The sequence below is a fragment of the Fundulus heteroclitus genome, chromosome 9, assembly GCF_011125445.2.
Source record: "Fundulus heteroclitus isolate FHET01 chromosome 9, MU-UCD_Fhet_4.1, whole genome shotgun sequence".
NCBI lineage: Eukaryota > Metazoa > Chordata > Actinopteri > Cyprinodontiformes > Fundulidae > Fundulus > Fundulus heteroclitus.
This window is the reverse complement of record NC_046369.1, coordinates 7,276,274-7,293,233: the sequence shown is the minus strand read 5'-3', so window position 1 is coordinate 7,293,233 and position 16,960 is coordinate 7,276,274. Positions and strand designations below refer to the sequence as shown.

At 38.5% G+C, this 16,960-nt stretch overlaps 1 protein-coding gene and 1 long non-coding RNA gene across 2 annotated transcripts in view; one reads left to right on the top strand and one right to left on the bottom strand.

Moving 5' to 3' along the window:
* Nucleotides 1-418: 418 nt before the first annotated feature.
* The window catches only part of pde4ba (phosphodiesterase 4B, cAMP-specific a), a 220,438-nt gene continuing 203,896 nt past the window's right edge, over nt 419-16,960 (top strand). The window contains exon 1 of the mRNA XM_036140925.1: nt 419-536. The gene's annotated coding sequence lies outside the window, so the exon portion shown is untranslated. The remainder of the gene's footprint in view (nt 537-16,960) is intronic.
* Nucleotides 6,642-16,960, bottom strand: part of LOC118564121 — a 36,631-nt gene continuing 26,312 nt past the window's right edge. Inside the window, exon 4 of the long non-coding RNA XR_004931654.1 lies at nt 6,642-6,757. This is a non-coding gene — a long non-coding RNA (uncharacterized LOC118564121). The remainder of the gene's footprint in view (nt 6,758-16,960) is intronic.

Here is a 16,960-nt window from a genome sequence, read left to right as displayed (position 1 = left end):
TCTGCTGAGGCTGAGGGAGGGTGGAGGAAGAGGAGGAGGAGGAGGAGGAGGAGGGAATATCCGACTTTCAGATGATTTTCACTCGCTCAAGCAGCGATCCTCCCCTGAAATCATAGAGCACTTCGATCAGGAAGGATGGCTGGTGGAGGCTGAAAAGATAAGCAGCTGGCACAAAATATAATTCCCTGGATTTTACGCACCACTTTGGTTCCAGTTTTGTTTCAGTCTCGGGAGAGAAAAAAAAGTGGACAAGCCTAAAACATTTTACGGATGTGAATGATTTCAACAGCAGCGGTTAAATGTAAAGGAAATAAAAAAAACAAAAACACGGTGGCAGTGCGTTGACTTCCCGCTAGGACAGGACGGGGCTGCAGCAGAGCAGTCCCAGTTCAGGACGGTGATAAACAGCCGCTGCTCCGGGATGAATTGACTGCTTTCACGCGGTGACAGCTGCCCTCTCATCCGGAAACGAGGCGCGAGACGCGTCGGGATTCCCTTTGTCCCCACGTGCGGATGAGCTGCGGACAAGGCGCGAGGTACTGGTTTAATTCTATTTCTATTTAATGCTGTTTACAAATAAAAACAACAGTGAGGTAAAATTGATAATTAAGGAGAACGTTTCTTTAAAGATCCTTCGAGGATTCGGTTGTCGTTCTCAGATGCAAAGTTCAGCTGTTTCCACTGTCATTGATTGCCTGAGCACTGCCTTAACCGTCCGGTCTCCTTTAAATATTATTCCTGATATACTTAAATGGATACCTATGATGCAATTATGTTTTAACCGATTATTCCCTCATATTTTACCCACATTATTATTATTTTTTGTGTGGTTTACTTGCCTTGAATTCAGCATTTGTTTCGACCGTTCACCAATCCTATTTAACAGCCATGCAGGGATCACACTTTGATCGGGCATAACATTATGACCACAGACAGATGAAGTGAGTAATAATGATTACCTGTTCACGATTGCACCTGGCAGTGGCTGGGATATATTAAGCAGAAAGTGGGCAGTTTGTCCCCCCAAATTTTTTGTTTTACGAGCTGGTAAACTAGGGACGATAAAGGATTTGAGAGCCTTTGACAAGGGCCAGATTATGATGGCTAGCCGCTGGATGACTCAGTCAGAGCAGCAGCTAAAGATCTGCAGCTCTTTTTGTCGGTCTGTAGAGGTGTGTACCTATAAATAGGCATGTGACAAAACAATTCAACATTACTTAAAATGACTAAGTCTTATATTTTAAGAATAAGGGGCCCAAGAGCTTTAAAATGATACCAAGATTATTGTTCTAAGGTAAATATTACTGAAGTTATCAAAATTTGAAATCACAAAATCGAGGGGCTAATTCCGCGTTTGTGACCATCGTCAACGACTTTTCCCCAGTTATTGCTTATAACTTCAGAAATAATTATCATAGCTCATTGACATTTTCAGGATTTATAAGTTGTATAATTTACTTTCTGAATTCCAAATGAAAAGTAAAAACATAATTCTTAATTAATCAGCAATTTTAATTATTCATCGCCATCTACCGACATAGTGGAATATGCAAAATATACAATATGAGAGATTCAATTCCATTTCCACTGTATTAACAACTACTGTTAATTATAAAAAAAATCTGCCTCAAAAGAATTGAAATTTCATTGAATAAACCTATCATGTGCATTCACATTGTTTGTAAACAAAGCAGTTGGCCAATCAGACTATGACTTGTGTCACGTGATTGAGTTCACAGTGATGTATGCAAACAGCAACAAGAAATATACATTTTGTTGAAGCAAGGAAACCTTGTGCGAATTGTCAAATCATGCTCAAACTTCACATAAATAAACTAAAATATATGGTCCTAAAGGAGTATATACTATTAAAGAGGAAGTTGCTAACCTTTGATCAGATTTGAGTGGCCAAAGTTGAGGTAAAACTTCGAAGATCGATAACAGCGCTTGTAGTAATCGGACAACAGAGTTTTGAAAACGAGTTTGAACAGGAAGATGCTGTCTACGTCACTGAATACTACACTGCATCTCAAAATAAGCGAGTTACCGATTTAACAAGTCTGAATACCGCCGACCGTGATGTACAGTGTGGCTTCACTAGCAGTGGTCAACACTCGCTACTACGCCATCTGCTGATTGTCACGTACCTTCTATAAAAAGTGGTTAAAGGATAGCCAATCCAACAGACACACTAGCTCCTAGTTCTGATTGAAATGGACAGAATTCACAGCAAAACTCATTTTTCTTTCTTACGGGGCAGCAACTCTGCAGACAGGTCAGGGTGCACATGCTGACCACCGTCCACAGCCAAAAGAACTGACGGCATTTAACCTTAGTGGGTTTGGATGCAAAATAAAAGGGGCCAACACACTATTAGACAAGTGGTCATGATGTTATGCCTGATCTTTATATATTGCCCATAGAATATTGCTTGTAATCATTCAGATCTAAAAATTGCTGCTTAGCCTCAGCGTGCACGCAGGTCCTGTGGGTACTGATGAAACGGCTATCCCTGCTTTACCTCTTAAACCCTCCTATTGTAGCTGAATGGTCCACTTTTGCATGAGGATTATCATCTTGTTGCGAATTTTACAGGATGGTCACATCTGCCTGTTCCTGTAGCTTCTTTGATATTTCCTGGTCCACAAAGAGGAGCTCAAGGTGTATTAATGTGGCATCATTGTTATACAATACTCAAGCGCTGCAAGCCAACACGCTTTCTTTAAGGCTGCAAATAATATCAACCACAGAGCATGTTTGAATGCAGAACACGAACACAGATGGACATTCTTGTGAAACAGGAACTCCTCTTTTGTTAGGAGCTCCGAGACCCCCACGAGTGAAAGGTCCAAAGCAGCAGAGTGCAAATGCTTTGTGTATAAAGCTGAAAAACAGAACAAAATCAATGGGCTCAATGGCAGGTGTACTTCCTGTCTCCGCTGATTGGAAAAAAAGAAAATCCTCGCTTCCTCATATGACCTCATAGAGCGCTGTGTTACTCTGATTCTCTACTCCATAGAACCAGTGATACTCAGCATCTCTCATGGTCCCCTCTCATCACTCCCCGTTTTATCTTTCGCCCCCCCCTTTCCTCCTCCCACTCCCAAGTCGCTCATTGGAAAAAAAGCTGTGCGGCACTGTTAGTTTGTATGACTTGCTTCAGATGAAATTCAGAATCTATTGATCTGTTGGCTACACTCAATGTTTTAATGTGGAAACACATCGATCCATGTTGTTACTGAAGAGGTACCAACTCACTCAGACACTGAGCACTTGAGCAAATCCACCTAACTGTGTCCAGATTGACTCGCACCAATTACAGATATTATGTTGGTATGATTTTACTGCTGAAATGAATCGTCCTGAACCACTTTCAGACTGTAATTAAACTGCCTATTGTGTCTACTCTAATTACACTAAACATGTGCACTGGTCCTGGGGAGTGCTATCTTTTGCACATTAAACCTTCTGGATATTAAATAATTGTTCATTCTTTTATTTCTCACTCAGTTTGTTTGTCAGTAAGTTAGCATGCCTGTTGTATAATACATTCACTATACAAGTGGCTGCAGTGTTTGATTACAATAGACTCTTCCTGTTGTGCATAATAACAATCTTTTACAGAAGTCCCACAGATACTAATAAAAACCTTGCATTCAGCTCACTTTATCGCCTTTTTTTCACTTTTTTGTAATTTAATTAGGACAGACCCTCTTAACACATCTTTCACTTTTTAATTCCTAATAGAGAGAATGAAGAGGCAGGACTTGTTGGGGGGGGGGGTGGCTTCATGGTAGCTACAAAGCTACAAAGTTACTGTATGATTATTTCTGGTAAATTCAAGTCATTCCTAATTAATTTCCCATAATTTTTTATTGATCACTTAACTTAATAGTGAATTAGGAGACATCTTATATGATTTCAATCTGGACAAGATGATTGGAGGACAGCCCTGACCAAAACATACCAGGAGGAATAACTGAGGCTCAAAACATTTACAAAATTTAGTTTCCTTCTAGCTCTTTGAAGATAATTTTTCGGGGATATCATGAGAGAGGTGTGCAGCTTTTTAAACATAATTAAACTTATCATTAACATGTGAAAGAAACGGTATGTCTAATGCTTCGCTAGCATTTCCAGATTGCTTTGGTCTGCTTTGGTCTCATACTGCTGCGTACCTCAAAGTGAGAGTGAATCACAGCAAGAACAATAATTTCCTAGTCCAAAATTAGATACAAGGCAAACTTAGATTTTCTTTTGCAATCTTTGATTCAGTCTCTTATTATCAAATCATAACTGAAAGACTTGATGTTGAGTATAGGATTTGTGTTTAATTTGTGGACAGATAACAACTCCATGGTACCGCCAACAATGTCTAGGAAAAGTACAAATACAGCTGGAATGATTTAAACTTTCTCATTACCACTCCAAACTTTAGTGTATTTTTCTTTTTCTTTTTTTAAATATGTAGTTCTGTGTTCATTTGAGCTGAGTTGCAGTAAAACAGTTCCTATATTTGACGTCAGTTCTTGTCAGTTTTCCTTAGCTCTTTAAACTTGCTTACCTCCAGCTGGTTGGACTCTCCTGGTCCTGGTTTTACTGATCTCCTTTCTGCCATTTATTGGCCTCTCAGATTTAGCCACCTCTTGTAAGATCCTGCCTTGGGTTGCGCTGTTTCGTTGTGCGTTTTTTTTTTCTCGTACGTGTGATTTACCGTGGTTTATCAGAAAGTTTCTTCAGTTGAGTTCCTTTTAATAAACAGCTACGATAGATCCTACCTGCCTCCTCCTAAACTTTGGGACCCCCAAAGCACCTTGCATATGTCTCTGAATAACACTCTCCCTGTCCAACATGTCCATTTTATGCGGATCACCTGATCTTGCTAGATTTGCAGTTGTGCTGTAGTCCCTTTTATAAAATATCCGATGCCTGGGGCAACCTTGGCTTTTAACATCCCCACAACTTCCTGTCTGACCTATGTGCCGTGTTCCTTGGTCTTAATGGTGTTACGTGTTCGTTAATGTTTTTTACAAATAACTGAGACCCTTCTAAAATGCATGCTGAGTTAAATAACTCTTCTCTAATTAGGTGACTTCCAAAGGTAATTGGGTGCAGCAGACCTTTTTTAATGGATTCAGTAAAGGGGACTCGATAGAAATTGGTATCTTACTTTCTTAATTTGTTAAAAAAAAAAAATATAAATCATACATGGTTTTTCTTTCACTGCACCGTTTTGCACTGCTTCTGTCTCTTATAATACATTGATTTTCATTGATAAAGAAAAAGGTAATTGGGTAGGCAAACCCCCTTTTCCTGATATTGTATTTGTTACAGTGTTCTTCAAAACCGTTACATTTTTTGAGTCGGTGCTCTACAGCGAGCAGCTGTATGTTTTGTGAGCAGATTAGATAAGTGATGTGGGGCCTGGCTGTTTGGTGCTCTGCGTGAATATTTTAAAACTATTGATAGCCAATTTAAAGAATGTAGAACTGGAGGTAATGTTAGCTCGCTTCCTGGAACGTGTAAGTCGTCTTGCTGCAGCATTTTGTAAGGGTTGCAGGCGTGAATGGGATGATTTATCAAAACTAACAAACAGTGCATTGCAATAATCTAAACCCAATGCCACAGATGCATGGATTACTCTTTCCAGTTCAGGTGATCAGATCTTATGTCGCAGTTTAAAAATGTTTCTTAGCGACAGAAATGGGAACAAGACAGACTTTTACACTGTAGTCAAAGTCAATAGAAAAATTGAATATTATAGCAACATTTTGAATGCTGGACTTGAGGGTTGGAGAAAAAGAAGCAAGAGACTAATTTTAGTCTGTATTTCAGGAGAAGCTATAATCCTGGTCTCAGTCTCAGAAGATCCAAGACCCATCTGCTTGTGTTCAGTTAGCAGTGAGGAGACTTTATCTTTGTGGTGGTGGTACTGCACTCTGAATAATGGGGAAAATAGTAAAGCCTCACTGTACTTATAATAGCCCATTTAAGACAATCCATATTTGGATTTATTATATATCCTTAATATCATGCCTTTATTTTTGATTATGAGTTCATAGCTTGCCTAAAGAGGCAAGGCACAGAGGCAAGGCAGATACAAAAGTGTTGAACTTTTGTTGTATTAAAATTGTTAGGGCACTAGGTGAAGGAACATGTGACATTGTATTTATTGTTTACATTGTGAGAAGTTATTTAGTTCTGTGCTACCCTTTGATTTGTGTTATGGCCCAATTACTGGAAACAGCCTTTGTTTTAAAATGCATTTGGTTTAATTATTTTGTAATGTTAAAAATGCCTGCAAGTTGCGAAATAAATGCCACTTATTATTTTAAAGATCAGCTGTGGGGCAATGCTTTGTTCAAACAGGCTAAAAATCTTGAAATGTTTGCAGTTTTACACGGTGTCAGTACGGAACTTGCCCTATATCGCCTGCTACTTTGGATCCCCTACCTTCACTAGAAATGTTGGTTATTTTTCTGTTCCTGTTTCTGTTATTTTTCTAAAACATCAAAAGGAAAACAATTTCTGGTTTATCTTTTGAAACACATTTAATTCAGCATGTACAATCAGAGTAACTCCAGTGAATTGTCTTAAAAATGAATAAGGTATCTTACCATGCTAACCATCTTACCATCGCTGGCGGTGTCAGTGATGTTGAGGGAGGATTCTCAGCAGTAGAGAAGAATGGTATGGTTGATGGTGTTGAAGGCTGCAGTGAGGTCTAAGAGGAGGAGAATGCTGAGATGACCAGAATCTGAGGAAAGGAGGAGATCATTGGTGACTTTGAGGAGGGCAGTTTCTGTGCTGTGACCTGAACGGGAAGCTAGACTGAAATGGTTCATACAAGTCATTGGAAGTGAGGTAGGTTGTGAGTTTACTGGAAACAGCATGTTCCAATATTTTAGACTGAATGGGGGGAGGGGACTGGAAACAGGCTGGGAGTTGCTCATATTGTCAGGGTTTAGTCCCGGTTGTTGGAGGATAGGGGTCACAGCTATGTAGCTTATAAAGTGTAACAGTGGCTGGGGGGAAGGATCTGTGATAACGCTCCTTTGTGCACCTAGGATACAGCCGTCTGTCACTGAACAAACTAATTTTAACATTAAGTGTTGCCTTGTTAGCAGATATCATTCACCAGATACAAAACAAGAACAATTAGGGCCATAGTTGACCAATGACTCTTGATCTCAGCAGAACAGTTGTAAACAAATCCATACCCTTAGGGTATGGGTGATAAGGATTTAACCAATGAACTTGCTTCTTGCTGTAAACAGCCTAGGTATTGCTGTTACTCATCTGCAAAGGTTTAAACAGTCCTGCAGCACCTCTATCTCCCCTGCTTGAAATAAAACAGTGTTCCTTTCTTAAAATGCACAAATGGCTCATTTGTTTTGAAGATGGGATTTTTTCCCCCCCAGAGTTATCAAGTGTGAAACTTTCCTGTACTCTCTCTCATAGATCCTCATGTCATTTAATAAAGAAATCTGAGTTGTGCGAGCTGAACAGAAATGGTGAGAATACTTCTGTGCCGCATCTCAGAAACATCACTCTCTTTCTTCCAAACTGTGGTGTATCTGCCAGGTATTAAGTTAGCCTGGCTGTTGTGGAGACACTCATGTGTAATTTTGGAAGCTTCTCACGTAGCAGTGCCGGCTGAACTGCGTTAAATTCACAAGAGAAATCAAAGAACGCAGTCTTCACACAGCTGCCGGCTTTGTTCAGATCAGAACGCGCTCACTGAAGCAGGAAGATGATTGTGTCTTATACCTCCACTTCAGCATGGTAAGCATGCTGAAGTGGGGCGTGAGAGGTCTCTGAAAAATACTGTATTTTTTTCTGCTGCTATGTCCAGCTTCATGGCAATTAGAATGGGGGCTCTTGCTCCCATAGTTAAGCCAAACATCTTTGATTTACAATGAAATGTAGTATTTCTATTATTGTTTGGATGGTAGGGCAACTGGTTTGTTGTCGTTAAAGGGTAGATGTCTAGGAAGTTATTTAAGAGGACGTTTGTTAAAAACCTATAATCTGTTCCCAATACTGACTGAAAGAACAAATGAAAATCAAATTTGAAGTAATTACATTTATTTTGAAAAATAAACATACAGTTCTCTTAAGCAGTGTGGGACATTGTATCATAATATTGATGAACAAACCCCATGCAGCACTGTTGTAACAGTTGAAATACGTTTGAGTGCAATTATAAAATAATGCAAATTTAGTCTACACTACTGTTTGAAATCTCTTCATGTTTATGGATGCTTTTCGCTTGGAAACATAAAGCAAAGAAACTCATTTGTGTAAACTTTATTTTAATTCAGCATTGATCACAAAAGAGAGATTTTGCTGCAACCTCCTAGATATTTTCAGATCCAGCAAAAGTGATTCTCTCTTTATGTAAGAAAATGCAGCTAATCGTTATTTGATTTTGCCTTAATGCACTAAATAAAATGTTTGTGGATGCATTTGTGACCAAAATAGTGGAAGTTTTCTCTCTTAAAGAATTGAATTAATAGCTGGAAAACAAATCCTGATTTCTTATTTCTGTTTGACCTACTAATGAGTCCAAGCCGATCAAGGGAAGAAAATTGATGATTGGTTGACTTATTGATTTATCTCTAATTCTGTATATTATTGGACTAGACCTCGCTATCCTGTTTTCTCCTTTACTCCTTGTTTTACTCTGCTTGCTTTGATTAAAGCTTTCTCTGCGCACTCTTCGTGACATCCTGTCTCTTTTCCTCAGGACTCTCTTCTTCATTTTAAGCAGCTGGTGAGGAGCACCTCCCTGCCATGCTGCTAATGGGATTCTAAAAAGTCGATTCATCCAGATTATGCTATGCTTTTACTTGTGAAGCATCAGTAGTGTAGATTATTAGAAGTACTTGAAATGTATCGAATATTGTTTGATTTTGATTAAGTTAACAACCACCATTCCAGACGATGTCCTTCATAGCAAAAATCCGTACAGTTACAATTCAATTCAATTCAATTTTATTTATATAGCGCCAAATCATGAAACATGTCATCTCAAGGCACTTTACAAAATCAAGTTCAATCATATTATACAGATTGGGTCAGATTATACAGATTGGTCAAAAATGTCCTATATAAGGAAACCAGTTGATTGCATCAAAGTCCCGACAAGCAGCATTCACTCCTGGGGAACCGTAGAGCCACAGGGAGAGTCGTCTGCATTGTACATGGCTTTGCTGCAATCCCTCATACTGAGCAAGCATGAAGCGACAGTGGGAAGAAAAACTCCCCATTAACGGGAAGGAAAACCTCCGGCAGAACCGGGCTCAGTATGAACGGTCATCTGCCTCGACCGACTGGGGTTACAAAAGACAGAGCAGAGACACAACAAAGAGACAAAAAAGCACAGAAGCACACATTGATCCAGTAATCTGTTCTACATTAGATGGTAGTAGCGGGTGAGCTGTCTTCTCTGGATGATGTCACAGTTAACAGAACGCCAGACCAGGTGTACCTACTATGAAGAAAAAGAGAGAGAGCAAAAAGTTAAAAGCTGAAATGACGACAGTCATTTCAATGTAATACAATGCAAAACTGGAGAACAGTAGATTGAAGAACAGTAGAAATCAGTAGAGTGAGAAAATTAGACCCTGATGTCCTCCAGCAGCCTAGGCCTATCACAGCACAACTATAGAGATAGCTCAGGGTATGAGCCACTCTAACTATAAGCTTTGTCAAAAAGGAAAGTTTTAAGATTAGTCTTAAAAGTAGACAGGGTGTCTGCCTCACAGACCAAAACTGGGAGTTGGTTCCACAGGAGGGGAGCCTGATAGCTAAAGGATCTGCCTCCCATTCTACTTTTAGAGACTCTAGGAACCACCAGCAGACCTGCGGTCTGAGAGCGAAGTGCTCTGTTAGGAACATACGGGGTAATCAGAGCTCTGATATATGATGGAGCTTGATTATTAAGGGCTTTATACGTTAGAAGGAGAATTTTAAATTCTATTCTTGATTTAACAGGAAGCCAATGAAGGGAAGCTAAAATTGGAGAAATATGATCCCTCTTGTTGATTTTCATCAGAACTCTTGCTGCAGCATTTTGGATCAGCTGAAGGCTTTGAACTGCATTTTGTGGACTTCCTGATAGTAAAGAGTTACAATAGTCCAGCCTTGAAGTAACAAATGCATGGACTAGTTTTTCAGCATCACCCCTGGACAGAATGTTTCTAATTTTGGCGATATTCCGCAGGTGAAAAAAGGAAACTCTGGAAACCTGTTTAATATGGGATTTAAATGACATGTCTTGGTTCGAAAACAACACCAAGATTTTTAACTTTGTTACCAGAGGCTAAGTTAATGCCATCCAGATTAAGTGATTGATTAAGAACTTTATTTTTGGAAGACTCACATGTTCTTTGAAATTACTTTAGTCAAAATACCTCTTTCTACCCCCTGTAATGTTTCTCAACTGCTGGTCATGAGCTATCTGTTTTGATGAGTCCAATAAACATTTTTTAGTCTTTTTAAACAATTTTTGTACTTTTTTTTTTTTTACTCAAGTTTGAATAATGCTTGTAATTTACTGTGCCAACATACAAAAATATCTGTATCCTCCATCTTTGTGTGACTGAATATGTTTTGCTGAGCTTGAGCTTGAAAACATGAGCGAGATAATTGAGAGTAATTGCCTTACCAAGCAGTCTGGACCTGTTTCCAACCTAAGCAGATGAGCTGATTAAAGAATGCGCTTTGGATTGTTCATAATTCAGCAATAATATGCCTAGTCTAATATTAAAGTTCCCTCTTCACACTTTTCATAAGACACATATGATTTTAATTTTTTTTAATTGAAAACGTGATGATCATTGATTATAAAGATATAAAATGGTGTTTCCTCCATATTTAATAATGACAGAATATATAAAATGAACAGAAGCCGTTTAAAATATATATATGCACATATATTTTTTGGGCCATGTCTTTTATTCTCACTATATTGTGAAGCTGTTAATGGCACTTCTACACCCAACAAATGTCACTGTGACTATGTGAAAGTTTGAAGTGCATACATTATCATTTTTGCAACTTTTGCTTTTTAATTATGTTCAGTTTTGTTGCACATGAGAATAAAAAAATTGGGAGAAAATTGCATGAACAGAAGGTGAAGTGAGCACAAGGCAGTAGTGAATGCAGCCAAAAATTACCAAAAAACTTTGATGTTACACTTGGAGCATCAAACACAAGCGCCAATGCATAACAATGAGTACACCCAAGAGCAAATCGGTGATATCAACATCTCTACCTTGAATTTGTGAGCATAACATGTAGATTTTCAGTTTATCCATTATGGAGGAATTCAGGAGGGCTGTTAGGTAAATGCAATGGTTTGGGGACCCAACAGTCTGGTACCCTGCTAAGGAATAGGGCTCTGTGGTGAGCCCAGTCTTCTCATTTTCCCCTCCCCCAGAAGACTTTATATTATTTAACCATGATGTGATTATGCAAATTTCTTTCTCCACATAATCATTTTATGTTTTGCTATGGTTTGACTTTACTACAGTACTGTGGATGTCAGCATAATTTAAAGAACACCATCATGGCACTCAGTGTAAGCCTGTTTAAAGTTGGCTTCCCATAACGGCATTCGGCCCTTGAAAGCCTCTTAAAATTAAAGCTGCACGTTTGGTGACGAGAAGTGAAGTTGAAATACTGCTGGCTTCTGCAGTCAAATCTTGTCTCCTGATTTATTTTTTTATTTTTCTATAGAAGAAAAATTGTTTCGGCTCGAGCAAAGTATTGTGGGTAAACTTGGAGGAGCAGTGCGTGGAGAGAGTGGTTATTGATTTAATTGGCTAATAGGATTTATGTACATCAAGAAGATGTGTTGTACAAACAGGTGCATATAAGAATAAAAACGTTGGTATAAGAATTACTTTTCTTATCAGACAAACTTTAAGCTTAGAAATAACACTGTTACATCAGAGTATGGCTGTTGACTCCCTGCTTGATCTCTCTGTTATAGAGAATAAAATGTCTTTTACTTTTCAGGTTTGGATTTTTCCTTTCCTTAAAGGGCCTCGTCACATATGTCAATAAAAGAGCCCCTACAAAAACTGCTGGCAGTACCGTGGAACTATCAGAAAGCAAGATGGCGACACACACACACAAACTGCTTTGTTAACAAATAGCGCAAAAACAAAGTATAATAAGCCAATAGGGTGCAATGATCTAAGCGGAAAACCTTTGTATGCAACCAGAGAGAGCTATGTGTGTAGAAATTCGTAAAAGTCATAGTATGTGACTAGGCCTCATTGAGTCCAAGAGTCTAATAGTTTCATTTTTCTGAGCAAAGAATATGTTTCCAGTGGAGAGACGGCTTACGGTTTGTCAAATAAAATCCATGTTCTTCACCTGTTTACTCCCACGCAGCGCTGGCAACATTTTCTGTGTAGATGGTCTTTGTAGCACAAGTACTCACTCTATCCTTTTGCTTTTGTGCCAATAAATGGCAACAGATCAAATTTGACATATTTCTTGGTGAAAAGTCTCCGCTTTCAGTTTTCAGCCAAACAGCTTGACATGTTTCCAGACAGTTGGAGTCACAGATGCTGTGTCATCATCCATGCATGGGAGTGCATATCAGGTTGTGAGGGCAGGACAGAAAAGGCTAGTTGTTTTAAGTATATATATATATTTAAAATTTCTTTCCAACTTTGTGGCTAGTTTTGTTAATGCTTTCAAGAGTTAAAGATTTGCTGGCTCTGGCCGTATTCTTTCTTTCTTTTTTTAAATAAAATCAAATGTGTATTTCATTTTCATTGTTTACACTGTAAGTGGGTATTTTTATTAAGTATACAATATTGCTGAGGTTGATTTTGGAGGTGTGGTGACTTTACAGTTACAGGTATTGGGATACTGAACAGTTACAGCACAGATACTTTCTGGTTGCATTTAAGGAATGAAAACAGGAGCTGTCTTTCTGAGTGGCATCTTTGTGCAGCAGTGTTTTTTTTTTTTTTTTTTTTTTGTCCGTTTCAGTCGTACTTCTGTTAGGTAGCGTGCCGAGGATGTCAAATTTCTCATGTATGCTTTGCCTGATGTCTGCTCTAGAGATGTGTGTGGTTCTGATACTACCTATCTTTGGAAAGTGGATGAATAAACAGATCTACAGGGATGACTAGTCTGCACAAGTAATGCCGGCTCTCACATTTAAGTTCACAGTGAATTTTTTTTTTAAATCGATCTTTGGTAATAGTGACACAAACCTCTCAGGAATCAGACTTTTCATACTTTTCACTATTCTAAAACTTTTAAAAAGATTGTCACGATGATTAAAGATTAAGGTAAAAAAAAAATCCTTTCAAATGGATGATATTTTTCAGCTTGTCAAAGCATACAGTGTTTTTGGCCTTGAAGCAATCTATGATGGAAAATTGCCTTTCAACAGGAATTATTCTACTTTGCTGATTTGAAACGACATTGAACTAATTGATGATTGCCTTTAAATAGGCACTATAGAGTTTGAAGTAACTTTTCGTCTTCTGAAAAAAGCTTGAAACCTTGAGCATGAAGCTGCTTTCAACTTGAGATATTTTTATTCTATCGTTTTTGAGCTATTCTCCCTCTGAGGCATAAACAAAGAGTTTGATAGAATTAGTGGAATCCATTTAGCCTTGATTTTGTTCGGTGCCAGAAGCACACATTTCCCAAGTTACGTTTCTGACTGGGGATAAGAGCTGGTTAGCTGAGAACTGCGGACCGAGATACAGAGAAATTTACAGAACCAGTACAGAACAAATGCTTTAGCCCAGTTTGGGCTTTTCAAGCCTGATTAAGATTTGATTTTGTAATATTAGTTGTGCATTTTCCCTACTCCATTTAATATTTCTTTATTTCTTTGTTTAAAAATGTTTCCTTCTCTCCACGTACACGTGTTAAAGATGAGACCCAGCTTTTTCAGCAATATCAATTTTTACACTTTATATAAAAAATGTTTTAATTAAATGGATGATTTTAAGTGACAGAAAGCTGAGGCCAAAAAAAGTGAAACAGGACTTGTAACATAGTGGTAAAGGGGTAGTGGTACTAGAAACATGGCAGCAGGAGAAACAAAAGACAGACTAATGTTACCCATGGCTTTTTAAATTTGTTTTAAACCTTACAGATTAACATGGACAGTTTTTGATAGAATTTAATATATATTAGTAAATCTTTCCTTGAATGATATTGGTTTAGACTTTAAACCTGATATTTTGAAGGGGGAAAAGGTCTGGAGTCTCATTTATTAAACTTTGTGTAGAATCCATACTAAAAGTGTACATGCGGCAAGAAAAAGAAACAGGCGTATGCCAAAAAAAAAATAAAAAATCAGATTTATAAAACCATGTGCAGGCACACCAGCACTTAAGTTCCCTTTATAGATCACAGCTGTACCTGAACGTTTGCGTACTGATGTCCTGCCCTCTGCACGCCCAGATTCAACCATAAATGGTCAATGCGAAGCCTCATAAATGTTAATGTGGCTTAAAAATGAGTCGGCTGGTTTTTGTCATCATGGTGACGTGGCAACCACAGAGAAAAAGCAAAGAAACTTTGGGATAATTTCACAGAGAGGTGTTTATTAAATTTGTAAATCGGACGTAAAAGCACAGATGTTGCACACATTAAAAGAACCAGTTACAAATTAAACCTGATTGCTGTTTTAAATGTCGGAAGACAGCCGTATTCCTCTGAGGCTGTGCTTTCAGATCGACATTCAGAGAAGGGAACGAGACCAGAAGGAATCAGAGGTTTCCCCCACAATGATGAAGACCCCCTGTTCTCCTGTAGGTTATAGCAGAACGTAATGCTTGGAGTCTAACGTGGCATACTGGCCAGTGGCATACCGTGCCAATGCAGACACTGTGCAACGTTACGCACGAGTGTGTTTAACTGTTTACAGCAATTAAAGTAATTGCTGCACACATTGTCACAATAATCTGTTAATCTGTGGAACACGTCACCCTGGTGATCATCGGGGAGAGGAATGTGATGGTAGAAAACCCCGATAAAATGCACAGACTTGTATTTAAGATTTAGGATGGTTTATGGGAGTTTTTTGTTTTTATTTAATTGAAAGGTCCTTTTGTATAGATATTTGTCACCCGCGCAAGCATGAATAAAATAGCAGTTTTAAATGCTTATAATGAAGCTGATCTGTAATTAAAGGCTGATTATGGAGTGAAATTGAACGCCTGAGAGGAATCATGATGCAGTTTGGCTGCAGCTTACCACTTTACCACCTGCGTCGCCGGTTTCTCCCGTCTCCAAAATGAGCGTCGGCCTGGGTCAGAGTTGCCCTGAGGACCGCACATTTTCCTGTCAAGCTTTTTATTTTTTTTATTGGATCCCAACTTTAGCATGGAAAGTGATGTACGCACGTTTTAGGCCCCATTTTGTGCGTACGCAAGCTTTATAAATGGGACCCCTGAACTTTACTTTAAAGGACTTTGTTGACCTTTCTACTTCTTAAAGGCAGCAGGAGGCCTGGGTGTTGCAGATCGTGCTACTTCATTAAATGTTGAAACAAAATAAACAGGGATCACTGTCTACTGTTATTAACCGTGCTGTTCTGATTAGTTATTTTTTATATTTTATGCATAAGGAAAGTTTGCACAATTTCCACCTGAACAGACTTATAGCAAAAGTACATTGGCTGCATATACAGTTCTTGTTCTACAATAAGACCAATAGACAGATGATGGGTCTTAACTGTGACGTAGAGCACCTCATGTAGAAACCTGTGTAGAGAAATGGGAGATGATTTTCAAAGGGTGAGCAGATGAAACACTCCTTCAGGGCTGTGGGTGTCCTCTTAAACATCCACTTGGCACCAATCTGTGCAACGATTTTTTTTTTCTCCAAGAGATGAACATGCTTCAGGAGGGAACCGGATGTCATTATAAATGCTTTGGTGTATTTCGGATGTATGCTGTGTGAATGTATGCAATGATGTAACATACTCAAAGCAATGAGCAATGGTGATGCATACAGAAATGTTGAAAAGAAACAACTATCATAAGCGGGTGTTGAAGGAATGTGGAGGGGAAGAACTACTTCCAACCCTTTTTATGTCTGCTTGGGTAAGAAATGCCAGGTAATGCATGGAAGCAGCAGCAACACATGAAATCTCATTGTACTGGCCAAAAAACACTTAGTTTGTTGAGAAAACCAGTATTCTCTAAATCACATCTGTGAACTGACAAATTCCTAGTTTCTATCAAAAATATTGTAGGAAGATTATAATGTTTTTATTAGTATTTTTCGGAGTAAAAGTTGAATTTAAAAAATAAATTAAATTGGACCGGTTTTGGCAACAGATCTTAATATTATAGCGGCACAGAGTATCTTGTTAGTAGAAATGACCCCAAAATAGATAGAAATGTAAGGTTCCATCTTTTCTTACAGATGTCCTAGTGACTGACAATCCATAAGACAGGCATGCTGAGGATTTGCCTCGTCATCTTTGCTCTATTAGGCGTGAGACACAGCATGCTTTATCCTCAGTCACGGTGCTGTACTCCTACCAGAGAGTAAAAGGGGCAAAATGAAATGTGACAGAATGTCCTGTCACATTTTGCCATGAAAGCTGACATTATCCCCCCTGGTGACAAATGAAAGTAAATACGTGAAGTGCAGACAGAGGAAACAGGTGAGGTTTTTGAATCTGTTACCTTGTGGTAGCTTCAAGAGATCTTTTCGCCTCTGATTAACTTTCATGTGGCTTTCAATTAAAAGGCAATCAGTGCAAATATAAAATAAAGCTAAACGTGCAGCAAGCCCAGAATTTAGAATCAAAACGCGCAGCAGCAAAAAAACTGTATTTTCATCCCAAAGCTTAACAAGAAGACAGTGTTAACAGTGTTTTATATCAACTACCTTTTAGAGACAAAAAACTTCATTATATACATATTTTTAAATTTGTACATTTAGGGCAATTTGC